Raw genomic sequence first — 14,184 nt, 5'->3', positions numbered from 1 at the left:
AACAACTATCAGAAGAAATTGAAATTAGACGTGGAGTGAGACAGGGATGCGTATTGTCGCCAATTGTTTTTGATGCCTACTCCGAAGAGATCCTGAAAAAAGCTCTTGAGGGTGTAACAGCCGGAATAAAGGTAAATGATGGAGTTCCCATTAATCATTCGATATGCGGACGACACTGTGATTTTAGCCAAAAATATTGAAGATCTTCAGAGACTGGTGACCAGAATAGCGGAGTACGGAAAAAATACGGTCTAACAATGAACGTCAAGAAGACGAAATTTATGAGAATATGGAAAACTCAAAAAAATAACGAGAATCTTCTAATAAACGGAACCAACGTCGAACAAGTGGACGAATATGCATATCTGGGAACAATGATTAACTCCACAAAAGATTACATTCAGGAGATCAAAATCAGAATAGAAAAGGCTAGAGTAAATTTCAACAAAATGAGAAGAGTGCTATGTACAAGGGATTTAAAATTGGAACTAAGAGTTAGGTTGGCGAGGTGCTATGTTTTTTCGACTTTGTTTGATGGAATGGAATCTTGGACCTTGAATGCGACATCAATGAAAAAACTGAAATCATTCGAGCTGTGGGTGTATAGAAGAATTCTGAAAATATCGTGGACAGAACACGTCACAAAAAAGAGGTTCTGAGAAGGATGAATAAAGAAATAGAAATTATAAATACAAATAAAACAAGAACATTGGAATATCTCGGACATATTACACGTGGAGAGAAATACACCTTGCTCCAACTGATTATGCAGGGAAAGATCCAAGGAAAGAGAAGCATAGGGAGGCGTAGAATGTCATGGCTGCGCAACCTGAGAGAGTGGTATGATGTACATCAAATGAACTTTTCAGAGCAGCCTTCTCAAAAGTCCGAATAGCTATGATGATTGCCGACCTCCGCCGCGGAGATGGCACTTGAAGAAGAAGAGAATTTACGTAGTTATTTATATTTCTTCTCTGCTTGCCGGGTTCTCTGCCCCTGTTGTTCGACAACATTTATATTTGAAACTATAATTTCTAAAATGTACTTTTCATTTTCATTTTCAACTACAAGTTTATTATCGTTAATAAGCTCATGTTCAATTACAGAATTTACGCGGAAAAGTATAAGATTTAGAAGTTACTTTTACCTATATTTCAAATATATTTAACACTTTAATAAAATAATGAATATCCGAATAAAATACCAACTATTTAGTTATGAACTCATTATACATAAAAGTTCTCTCGTTATTTTACTGATTTCAAAACATCGACATCTATATAAAATAATATCGCTTCATCGAATTACATGCACACATACGAATTTGCTCATATTTCCTTTATCCGCCTCTCTTCGTTCCATCCATCTCTGATTTCCCCTTCGCTCTCAGAGTGTACGCCGCAAATTGTTAGTAACGAATGCTATTCTGATGTAATTTTTCCAATAACGTTCAATTTTCGTTCAATATGGGTTTTCAAGCTGAGTCGTACACTCACTTTAAAAACAGATAAGTTAATAATGGGGAAAATCGATAGGGCGTTGGGGAGAAGAGATAGAGATAGTGGGGTGGGTTGGTAATGGTAAGAAAATGGAAAATGGTATTTTTGTGCTTTTTATTTACAAAAGTATAAAAAACTATTACAAAGAAAATTTAAAATATGTAAAAAATACAATAGGTTTGTTTCTGCAGTGGTTTGGTTACCGTTTGTAAACTATGCACTCTGCGCAGACGTGAAATTAGACCGTTTCCTGACCGTACTCAAAATTTATGCTGCACGATTTGCTGATTGTCGAAATTAAATTAATCTAATCTTACCTAACATTTCTGGTTAATATCGAGATTCATAATTTTTTAATCAAACAAATATATTTCTAATGTGGAGGGTAAGTACTACTTACTTTTTTTTCAAAACAATACCTTCGTCTAAAAGTTTAACAGAATAATAATGAAACACATTTTTCTAAACTGCATTTGTTTCAGATTTAGGCAGGTAATAGACGGGTGTAAAATACGCCGCGAGAGATACGCAGCGTATTTGGTTAACATAATAGACGAGCGTTTTATTTCACGCCTGTTGGCGGAAATAGTACAGTCATTGTCAGTAATAAAATGGATTTAGTTCAAGTCGGATGCGTTGCTGCACTTTGTTTAGTGTTAAAAAAACGAAAAAACAAAAAAAGAATTCGTCGTTGGTGAGTTCATCCTGTTGTTAGTAGCAGAACACAGACAGTATCCCGAAAAAATTTTCTCATACTACCGCATGTCTGTAAAAAATTTTGATGAACTGCTGAAGCTGGTAGAAAGTAAAATAACCAAGACTAAAACCAACATGCGAATTCCAATTGACCCAGCAGAACGATTAGTTATTACAATAAGGTAAATAAACAAAGTAAGATAAAATTTTATTAAAGTAAATTGTTATCCTTAACCAGTCGTTAAGGTAAAATAAGTAAAAGTATTAATATATCCAGTATCCAGAAGGAGAGACTATAGGAGAGTAAAGCGAGGGTAATTGGACGGACGAAGGAGACGGAGTTTCTGAGCACTGTAGTGACAGACTGGATGCAGCGCAAAGACGGGTAGAAGATACCGGCGGTTGTTGCGAGCATGAAGATGACTGCTGTATATACACTTGTTGAGCAGGTTGAATATAATTTAATTGTTGGTTGGTACTCGGCTAATTGTTTATTTGTGGTTGTTGCTTGTATGAAGAGGACTGCTGTGGATATGGAGACTGTATACTGTATTGTAAAGGCTGCATATAATTTGTAAACTGGCTTGTATTATGTTGATTGTTTGTTTCATAAATATGTGTACTGGTGTATATTTGAAGCACTTCCATTATCTTTAGTCTAAAATTGATTAAATTCTTTTGCGGCATACTATTCATCATTGGCAATAATGACATTAAAAAGCCTTATTACCCATAACGTCATCCAATCTCTCCTGTTTTTGTAAAGCTACTGAATGCGACAATATTGCTGTGATACTTTTTACATCTTCATCTTCCTCTAATCTTCGTTTGCGAACAGTTTTCTTTAATCTTTTGTTTTCGGGTTCTTCAGCTGTCTGAATTTGAGTATTGCTTACATTTATTGTTTCCGCAACTTGTTCTCTATCTTCTTATTTTCTCTCTTGGATATTAGATGACGTTGGCCTCTTTTCCATATGAACCGCTAAAAATGAGAGTTGATCATAGTATATGTATTTTCGTTTTCTTTGTGTAGCGGCTTGTCCGCTTCTAACTTTCTTCTCTAGGGTAACCTCTCGTTTAAATTGATCACGAAGTGATTTCCACTTAGTCTGAAGTTCCTTTCCTAAACAAAAAATGTTGTTTCAGATATTTAGCAACCGGATCGAACTTTTCTGCTTTGGAGTATTACTTCCATCTGGCAAAGTCAACCATTGGACAAATAGTAAAAGAAACATGCTTGGCTATATGGAAGAAAAAATACCTACCATAAAAGCAAATTTTTTTTAAATTGCATATTGTAGTTGAATAAAAAAGTAAAAAAAACTCACCTAACTTATTTTTTTTCGTCTGGGGATAAATCGTTCCAGTTTTCAACCATTTCATTTGCAATTCACTCCACAATTTGGCCTTTAAATCCCTATTAGAATATTCCTTTAAATTTAAATTGTAAAGCGCAGGGCGACTTTCAATTTCACTGATAAATTTTTCTGTGTCAAACATATTTCATTTGAAAGATTATTTTTTGTTGTGTCTGTACCTCTGGCGTGACAAACGTTTCGTCTATTTTAACACATAAGAAACAATGAGTTGCATGCATGGTACAATGAATACACAAGGTATGATATAATGTTCCAAAATCGGTTCGCTTTCGCGCATGACGTAGTCAAGAACGCTTATTCCCGCAACATTTGAATGTAGTTGTATAGGAAAGACTTTTAATTTTGCGTTTTTTATATAATTTGGCTAATTTAATTATAGTAATTATAAAGAGATGATAAAATTATGTTATTATAATATTTATCCTTTATAAAACATAGATATCCTTTATAAGACAAGTTTTAATTATCTTTTATTACACGTAGGTACAGGTTAATTAACTTATACTCCAGAGTTCGATATTTCAGATGTTTAAAAAGATACAGAAAAGTGGTAATGGAGGTACACAAAATTTGTACGTATATATACCTACTGAACTAAACACAAAATCAAAATAAATAATGACAAAGTCAACTTTATTTATATCGAATGAGCTAGCTGGCCATCGAATATGAGTGTAGTGAGGGCACACAATATTGCACAACATTTAAAATGACATCTTTTGTAATATTCACACATAAAATTATCTTGGTATTGTTTATAATAATGATAACATTGTATATTTTAATAATGATAACATGATTTAACAAAGAAAAATATGTTATTTTGGAAGATGCTAAATTGATTTCCTCCGAAACAGTTCTTATTGCAAATTGCATAGCAGGCTGAGGCTAGTTTCTTACTTAACAAATCGATATGAAAAAACCATTTAAGGTTTCATGATTAATAATTAATAAAAATAAAGATTTAGACTAGAAGTAGTAAGAAGCTGCTCAACATACTTTTTGTCTCTCTGTGTTCGCCTCCTTGTACTCGTTTCTTTTGGTTGGTTAAAAGGGTAGCCGATGTTGATTTAGGCAAATAAAAACTAGGTACTGCCTCAGGTTTCAGTTTTAGACCCTTTTTAGGAACGTAATTTAAAAGTTCCTGTTGTAGATTTCTTTGGTAATCTTCAGTTTTAAAATGTGTCGAACAAATTCTTGCAGTATTACAATTAAAATTATCCTATCTACAACAAGATATAATCCACAGTTTTCTGGTCACACTATCTTTAGGAAATGTATGAAACCTAAAGATTTGATCTTCATTGTCACTATTGCAACAAGCAATTGCACAGCATACTTTTAAAAAGGTACAAAACCAGATATACAATGGCAAATAAAAACTTTCAGTTTTACAAAAAAATACTATACAGTATAAATAAATAGTAACTAAACACCATTTGTATAAAGACACATATGTAAGCATATATCTAAATTATTTTTCTATTATAAAATAGATGACTCAGTCAGTATTGAGTTACTTTAAAATATATTTATTATCTCATAACTTGCAATTTGCAATAGTCACCATTGATAACCGATATTATTGTTGAACTTTTGTTTTTATACAAGCTTTCTGTCTTGTCGGTGTAAAGTCGTCTGAAGTCGATATTTATTGTGTTTTGCGTTTGAACTAATATGTGTCTTATTTTCATTTGTATATTGTTTGATATGTAAATTTTGCATATAATAATCGGTAGGTTATAGTAATGTGTATATTTTTTATTTTACTAAATTTCATTATAACTCATCTAAAATACCATATTGAATTTATTGTAAAACAGATTTTTCTCTATTGTACTCTATTTTGTTTTTATTTCAGTAAAACTGCTTGGAAGTGAGTGACAGTAAATGAGAATAAGCAAATCTACTACTATTTACCTATTCACAGTATTTCCTCTGCAGAAAATTTTTAAATTTCAAGGGATTTGTATACAAAAAGAGTACTTATATTATTAGTATATGTATGAAAACAAAAATTAATATTTCGCCTGAATCTCTACGAGAAGTAAAGGTTTTACGCTACTGAAAATATATGTTTTATTCAATTATAACCAAAACAAAACATTTAAAAAAAATTAGATCACTTTTTAACCATAATTTCAAAATTAATGTGTACGTTAAGCTGTAATAATGGGTTCGAGGTGGTTCAGGTGATCTTAACTACGTCACACTCCTGGGCCAGCTGTCAAATGTCATGCGCAATATCATACCTTGTGTATTCATTGTACCATGAGTTGCATGCGAGTCCGTTTCTCTCTCCGCATGGACAACGCAGCAGATTGCGATTGGCTGGCGTAGGATTGCGAGAGCAACGCTCGTGTATTACCGTCCATTGAAATGTATGGTTCCTATTACAACGTAGAATAAGCTGCGTATCTCTCGCAGTAGTCGCAGTGTATCTTACGCCCGTCTATTACCTGCCTTACAGGAGTTTATAACTGTAAACAAAAAGCCCATCGACAAGTGTTTCAGTCAGTATATCTTGGACCCATAACCAGACATTGTCATTGATGGATTTTTATAAAAAATACAGAGATATGGTAGGGAGTTTCCAAATAAAATCCATGAAAATAATGTTGGCAAAGGTAGCAGAACAAATATATGACTTATATAATAATGCGAAAATAGATGGCGAGTAATTGATAGAAATTATAAAAAATATATAGATGAGAGTAAAAAAACAGGAAGAGGCCACAAAACATTTGAATATAGTAATGAACTGGATGAGATATTTGGGCAAAAAAGAAATCAATCCTGAATTTCTGTTATCTAATGAAACAGTTGCACATCACGTAGATAAAAAGCCTGCAGATGTAGCAACAGTTAAAGCCAATGTTTCTCTAATTAAATAATTTCCAATGTTTCATTGGAAGTTCCCCTATACCCCAAGGCAAATCCCTGGATCCGCCACTGGATTGATCATTTGACTAACATGGAAGTCCTTAGAACACGACATTTTGAATGTCGTGTTGTAAGAAATGAATAGCGATACCTGTGATTCTTTTTTGTAAAATTAACTGAAGCGTCTGCTTCAGTTAATTTTAGAATAAAGCACAACAAGAAGATAAATTTCCTTTTGGTCCTTATTTCCATAGAAAGCCAAAGACGAATAAGACATATAGACATATTTCTAGATTTCTAGTTAATTTCTAGATAATCTTTAATTTTATAATCACTTATCTATAATCGGCCTTACTCTTACTCGTTAAGGATAAATAACTTAATTCCCAAGTAAGTATCCGTCCAAGCGATCATCAGAGTTAAAGACCCCAAAAATCTCAAATTACCACCTTTCACAGCTCACAAAATATCGAGGCAGAACAAGCTGGGCTTATTAATAATAAACTTAAAGGTTAATTGTTCGATGGGCACCGCACGATCCAGCGTGAAATGTCACCAAATGTCAACCCAAAAGGCCCTAAAAGGGCTGAAAAGCTGCCGCTACCGGCGTTTACGCTTCACGCTAGGTTGATATCTCTCTATTGTAATAGTGACGACGCTTGTTAATTATAGTTCTTATATATAACATAAACAGACGGTAAGATAAAGAAAAATATGTAAAAATATATACTTTAAAGGTAAAATAAGAAGATTCAAAAGTAATTAAAGTATAATTTAAATAATTTTTGTTACTATTTATGCCTCAACCTAAAAGAGTCACTGGCATAGTATTATTTAAAGTTTTACAATTTATTTATTACATTTATGGAATATAAGTATGATGACAAATGTTTCATATCAGTTTCGTCACTTAATATTGTTTGTAGGATATCCTGTAATTTATATTGAAGTCTCTCCCTGCAATATAAAGGACACTCCAGTAAAATATGGCGAATAGTGATCACAATATCACATACGTAGCACTGTGGTTTTAATTCACTCTCCAACAAATATTTATAGGTGATGGTGGTGTGGCCTATTCTCAGACGAAATGAGATGGTTTGATGTAAACGCTTATTTGGGGTTGATTTCCAAGGTAATATTGAATGTTATACTTCTCGTAGTTTGGATGTTGATTGATCCCACCTGGTCTACCAAGCATTGATAACTAAGTTCTTGATTATAGTCCTCCCTTGTTCCCTTCCACGCTAGTATTTAGAGCAGTTGAGATAATAGGCTGCCACCATAGCTTTTCTTCTTCTTTAGGTGCCGTCTTTTTAGCGAAGGTTGGCGATGACCTCTGCAAAGTCTTCCCTATTTTGGGCTTTCCTTATTAAACTTTGAAAGTCTAATCCTGTCCAATCTTTGATGTTGCGCAGGCAGGTCATTTGTCGTCTACCTGGGCCGCGTCTGCCATCTATTTTCCCTTCTATAGCTTCATATTCTACAATAAGATGTAGATGAGTTAAATCCAGCAGAGCCACAAGAGTCGCTGTGAAAGTTGTTTTCATGGCTCCTGAGATGCCAATGCATGCGAACCGCTGGAGGCGAATCAACTGGACCTTAGCAGCAGCCAGTCTAGCCTGAGGTCACGACACAATGGCCGCATAGTCAGTATAGGCTGTATCATGGATTGGTACATTCAATGATTAGTAGAGTAGACTAAACTATCTACTCGTCTTGCCTCAAGGATCCTACAGAAACCCCACTTTGTCCTTTATCAACTTTAGCATTGAAACAATATTACTTTGACAAAGTTAGTACGGCCGTTATAAAATGCCTTAATAGATTTTTTATTTTTCATAAGAGTTGTGTTTATCTGCACTAGGAACATTCTTTCTGATACGGGTATGAAGTGATTGACACAATTCACTTATTTATTATTCAAAATTAGGCCCACTCTATTTAGATGTTTGTTCTTCAGATGTCCTGAGTAGTGAGTTATGAGTTCCCCGATTACTAGTTGGCCTGTATTTTTCCAGTGTATTGCGCGTTATTCCCATAATGCTAATCGGTTGTCTTTTCATGTCTTTTGGGGGAGGTGGGATTAATTTTCAATATTTTAAACATATGTTTAAGAGTTATTTTTTAAAAAATCTAGTAATTAAGATAAAATCACAGCTAATTTTCCAAGAAGCAAAAAGGAAAAGTCACTTTGCGGTGTTAATCATAACTTATAACTGGATCGTGTGTTAAGAAAAAACCAAGAAGTCTTCCTTAGTTTAATTTTCGAAAAATTTTTGTTAAAATTTTACAAATTTGATGCTGTAAAATTAATTATAGATAATAACAAAATGGACAAGTGCTTTTTTCTGCTACTCAAACAGAATCGTCTATTTCAGCCCATATAGCAACGTGCTTCCTGCTAAAATATCTAGAGCATCTTTTTGCTCCTGTCTTTGACGAACTCTGCCTTTTTTGTTGCATTTGCAGCCTTTTTGTCCACTTTAGTAATTCGACTGTTATCTACTGCGCGTGCATAATTATGAGGACTTGACCCGCAAGTTCATGAATGTTGTTCATTCCTAATTTCAGGCAGTCGACATAATCTTCGCTTGCAACATGTTCTTCGGAAGGCCTGCAGCCAAACTCTAGGTCGTAGGGCAAACGAACTTCACGACCTAACATCAGGCAGGTTGGAGTCTGGCCTGTAGTTTTATTCACGGCCGAGCGGTAGGCCATTAAGAATAAATTAATGTGCTGGTCCGGTCTTGCTAGTTATATGGATTACATCGAATGCATGTTTGTAACAGTATTTATTGTTCTTTGCTGTCAATTGCTAGATGTTGTTTTATGTAGGGGTAGTTGTACATAAAGTTTTAAATGTTTTACTAATAATGTAGTTGTTACTTTTTTCAGTTCTTTGGATGTAAGTAGTTCAGCAAATGTAAAGTTAAGTAAAAAAAGAAAATTATTTGGTAGCATGATTGATGTGAGTAAAAAACTTAGATCACAAAGCCATGTTCCAGGACCTGACTATCACTGTAAAAGATTGCAATATTTTCAAAATGTTTCTGAAGGCTGTAGAATAGTATTTTGAGGCAATTTGATCTAATGTGTTCTGTTGAGGAACAGAACTCCCATTTATATGGTCTAATTACCTTACAACAAATTCAAAAACCGACGTATACATCAAATGAAAGAGAACGCTACATTTAAAGATGTTGTATGTAATTATAGAGTAAAGCTTTTATGGCCATCCATGGTATAGATAACCAAGAAAAAAATGGAGGTCCTTCAACAATCTTTAAAAGAATTTGACATGTTTCCAAGGGATCAAAGAGGAAAGCATTCTTCAAGACCATGGAAACTCTCCTAAGAACAAAATAAAGCAGTAACGGATCATATTAGTTCTTTTAAAGGACGAAAAGATCATGACAACCTGGCAGAATCTTCCACAATATACTTACTAGGGCAGTTTGATATTATTAAAATGCACAAAATGTTTATTAAAAAATATCCAAATTTAAAAGTATCCTATGAAAATTACACAACAATTTTCTCAACCGAATTTAATTTGTCATTTAGATACCCCAGCAAAGACACATGCAGTACATGTGAGTAGTTTCAAATGAAAATAAAGGACCTGGAAGTTGAAAGGGGTAACATTATTTCAGGAGATAACAATGGTATGCCTAGGATGGAGAATGAAATAAAGCGCTTGGAAAATAAATTTCATAAATTTAAAATTGACACATTTTATAAGAGGAAAAGAGAACATACAAAAAGAAGCAGGAAAAGCAGCAATGAAGAAGCGATTTGTTTCGATTTCCAGAAAAATCTATCAACACTTAACATCTCTACAAATGACATCTATTACAGGTGCCAATTTTCCTTGTATAGTTTCAATGTTCACACTTTATGAACCGAAGCCAGTACATTTTATAATTATCCTGAAACAGGAAAAAAAGGTAATGATGATGTGTGCTCATTGTTGCTGGATTTCGTATACAATCATCTTAATATAAATGTCCGATGTTTTTCCATATTTCCAAACAAGAATAACACTGTTTTAAGATTTCTCCACAACCTAGTGCAAAACGAAAAAAAAAATTTGATGAAATAAAAATTTGTTTTTCTCTAGAGGTTATTCTATCTTGAAACAGATAGTAATATAGGCCTAATTAACCAAAAACCCAAACTAGAGCAGCCAAAGGAATGGATGGAGATTTTTAGAAAAGCTAGAGTAAAACCTTCTCCTTTTAATGTAATAGAGGTGCATCAGCTAGTATTTAGGAAATGGTCAAACCACCCGAATAAAACTTACACCAAGAAGTCCCTCTTTAAAACCAGATCTCTCCGAGAAGCCAAGGTTGTAAAATCGAAATCTCGGTTTATTTATTACCAAAATTCATATAATGGTCGTTTTTAGTCTGCAGTAATCGAAAACCTCTGTCCAATTTCGAAGCGCTCTAACTTACAAGACAATGGTTTAAACTACCACACTGTCTTTATGAAGATATGAAATGGTAATAAATTATTGTAGTAGTGTTGGGAACTTAGAATTTTGTTTGTTTATAGGTTTGATTTCTATTCCCGAGCAAATTTTGATGACGTTGTGCGTCTGTCTAGATTATACACAAAGAATGCGGAAGAGTATTTTAAAGCACTACCACATGTTGAATGAGGACCAGTTGGATCGTAGTTTTAACTAAGCGAAATTGTATTATCCTTTTATTTTTGTTGCTTTTCTTAAATTAAATACACTATGCATTAAAACAAGGGTATGGTGTAACCCACGATATTCTCCCTTGTTAATCAGAGAAAGTGTATTTCTTAGGTATTTCTTATAATGTCGTATTCTACAACTGTCCAAATGAGATGAAAATGTTTAAACCACATAGTAAACATACCAAACATGATTTTTTTAATAAAAATTACCATATATAACAAAAAATATCATTAATATTAGTCTTATAACTTAGAAAATGCTCTCCTGGAAAATTAAACAACAGTGACATTCCTCCTTTTTCCCCTGTACCCTTCAAATGGTATTGGTTTATTTCTCTACACCAACATGTACTTTTCTTCTAAAATCTATGTTTGTTATAACAAATAATTTGCCGTTACATCTACTGCCACCTTCATGTTTACTAAATAATTAGGCTTGCCATGTTTAAACAACATTTTTCGTTTTTTTGGTCAGTTTTCCGCCACACTAATCACCGGACCTCAAATTTGCTGCTTGTCTGCGATAACGCGGCATTTCATCAAATTTAATGTTATGTTACTCTAAATAATTATATTTACTATCAATTATGTGATTTAATGTGGTGTTTGATTTCGTTTCCGGCGTATAATCAGGTTATATTTAGTTATACCTATTTAGTTGGTCGCAATATAATATTTGTATAAAGTTGTAACCTACGAGATCTAATTAACATTATGTTCGCTGTAGCTACATCGAAAAACAATTTCGTACTATCCAGAAATTTTTAATGCTATTTAATCGTGTATCTTTTTTAAATAAGTAATAATTTTTTTGATGTAATAAAATCAAAGACAAAATGTATTGAGGAGAAGAAAATTCTATATATGAAAAGTATAAGCACCCAATCCCCAGAAGACACACAGAAGTACAAAGAGAAAAACAGAGAAGTAAAACGAAGAAGGGCAAAAGAAAAGAATGAAGAATGGGAAGAAACATGTGCACAAATTGAACAATACATAGGAGGAACAAGGAATTCGGAATCCTGGAAAATACTGAAATCTTTAAGGAAGAATAACAACGAAAAGGTCCAAATACAATACATATCAGAAAAAGAGTGGGAAGACTACTTTAAAGAAGTACTCACAGAAAACCGCCCAGATTTCATAGAGACAGACACAGAACAGGAACAACAACAAAATCAGAATGAAGAACAGATTGAGATAACATTAATCGAAGTAAAGAATGCCATAAAGACTTTAAAGAACAAAAAATCAGGGGGACCAGGAGGAATCGTTAATGAACTAATTAAGTACGGAACGGACAAACTACACAGAAGTATACACAAAATGTTCAGTAACGCTATAAACCTGAACGAAATACCAGATAAATGGTCCAAAGCATATATAACCTTGATACATAAAAAGGGAGATAAGAAGAAATGCGGGCACTACAGAGGCATCAGTGTGATAGCATGTATGGGCAGGTTATATGGGAAAATACTGGAAGAAAAACTGGAAAAATCTATCTCAAATAAAATCGGAGAAGATCAGGCAGGGTTCACGGCAGGAAGATCTTGCATAGACCACATATATATACTCCAACAATTAATTGAAAAAAAAAATGGCAAAAAATAGACCAGTACACATGGCATTCATAGATTTAAAAAAGGCATATGACACGGTCCCCAGAAAACAACTATGGAACACGATGAAGGAAATCGGAATAACTCAGAGGTTAATAGAAGCCGTAAAAAACCTTTACATATTTATATATTTTACAACATTATTTATTTATTTATAGCCAGAAGATATCAATTTTTACAAAAACATAACTGGACTTATGAGCAATTTCCACTCTAAAACCTGGACAGTGAACCTGTTAAATCTATGACGTGCACCTCTAATTGTTTGAATTGTCCTTTACTAATTGCTAATAAAAGTAAAATTGTCCACATTGAGTAATCAGCACAATTTGTCAAGTCAATCACTAAATTGTTCTTTATTTTTATGTAAAGAACTCTACACTTAATGTATCTAACATTTATTCACAGTCGTATTTATTAAGAGTATCCTAAAAATCTATATAAGATGAGGGTAATATATACTTAAATAAACATATCTTTCTCCCACGCGACACCTTCAATAAACCATCACTCAAACCCTGATTTTAAATTGAAATAATTGGCTTTAGCATGTCGTAAACATTCAGCGTAGCTTCTTAAAATTCAAAGGACATCACAGTTCATGGTTTATCTCAATCTAAGGGTCTAAATCAGGGCAAGCAAAGTACGTGGTTAGGACGGCAAACACTGCAAGAATGGGATTGTAAGCCGCTCATTAGTATCGTCTGCTGAAGTTTTAAACAAGGCTTCAATGACGATAAAAGATGAGGGCGGCAAGTTCGTGGGAATTCCTGCTATTGGTTCACGTTTAATGTGTGAACGGTATATTTAAGTATTTTAAGTTTTACAATTGCTGGTTAAACATGGTCGAGGGTTAAAACATTATTTATAGTGTACCAAAATCATATACGGTTAGACACCAATTTATAGAAGAAATATAAATATGTGAAGGTTGCACTAATAAATAGTGTATAATTTCTATGAAACTGTAATGAAATGATAACTATAGTGTATTTCCATTGGTTGCTGGTTTAAGGACCAGCGTATTTGAATAAATAATTGCTCTTATAGAGTATTATACAAACGAAATATATGGTCATTAGCAGAAACCCTCCAGAAAACCCGATAATATGCATAGGTGATGATCGCATAAAACGCGTGAAAACTTTTAAATACCTTGGCACCACAATCAATGACCAATCGGATCCACAACAAGAGGTAAAAACCCGAATACAAATGGCAAGACAAGCTTTTGTGAAATTCAGACCGCTCCTATGTGATCAAAACCTAAATTTTGAAATACGCTACAGAATGGTCAAGTGCTACATATGGTCCATCTTGCTTTATGGCATGGAAACGTGGACCTTGAAAAAAACATCTATCAACAAACTTGAAGCATTTGAAATGTGGTCATTA

The sequence above is a fragment of the Diabrotica undecimpunctata genome, chromosome 3 (assembly GCF_040954645.1).
Source record: "Diabrotica undecimpunctata isolate CICGRU chromosome 3, icDiaUnde3, whole genome shotgun sequence".
Taxonomy (NCBI): Eukaryota; Metazoa; Arthropoda; class Insecta; order Coleoptera; family Chrysomelidae; genus Diabrotica; species Diabrotica undecimpunctata.
Note: the sequence above shows the minus strand (reverse complement) of the source record.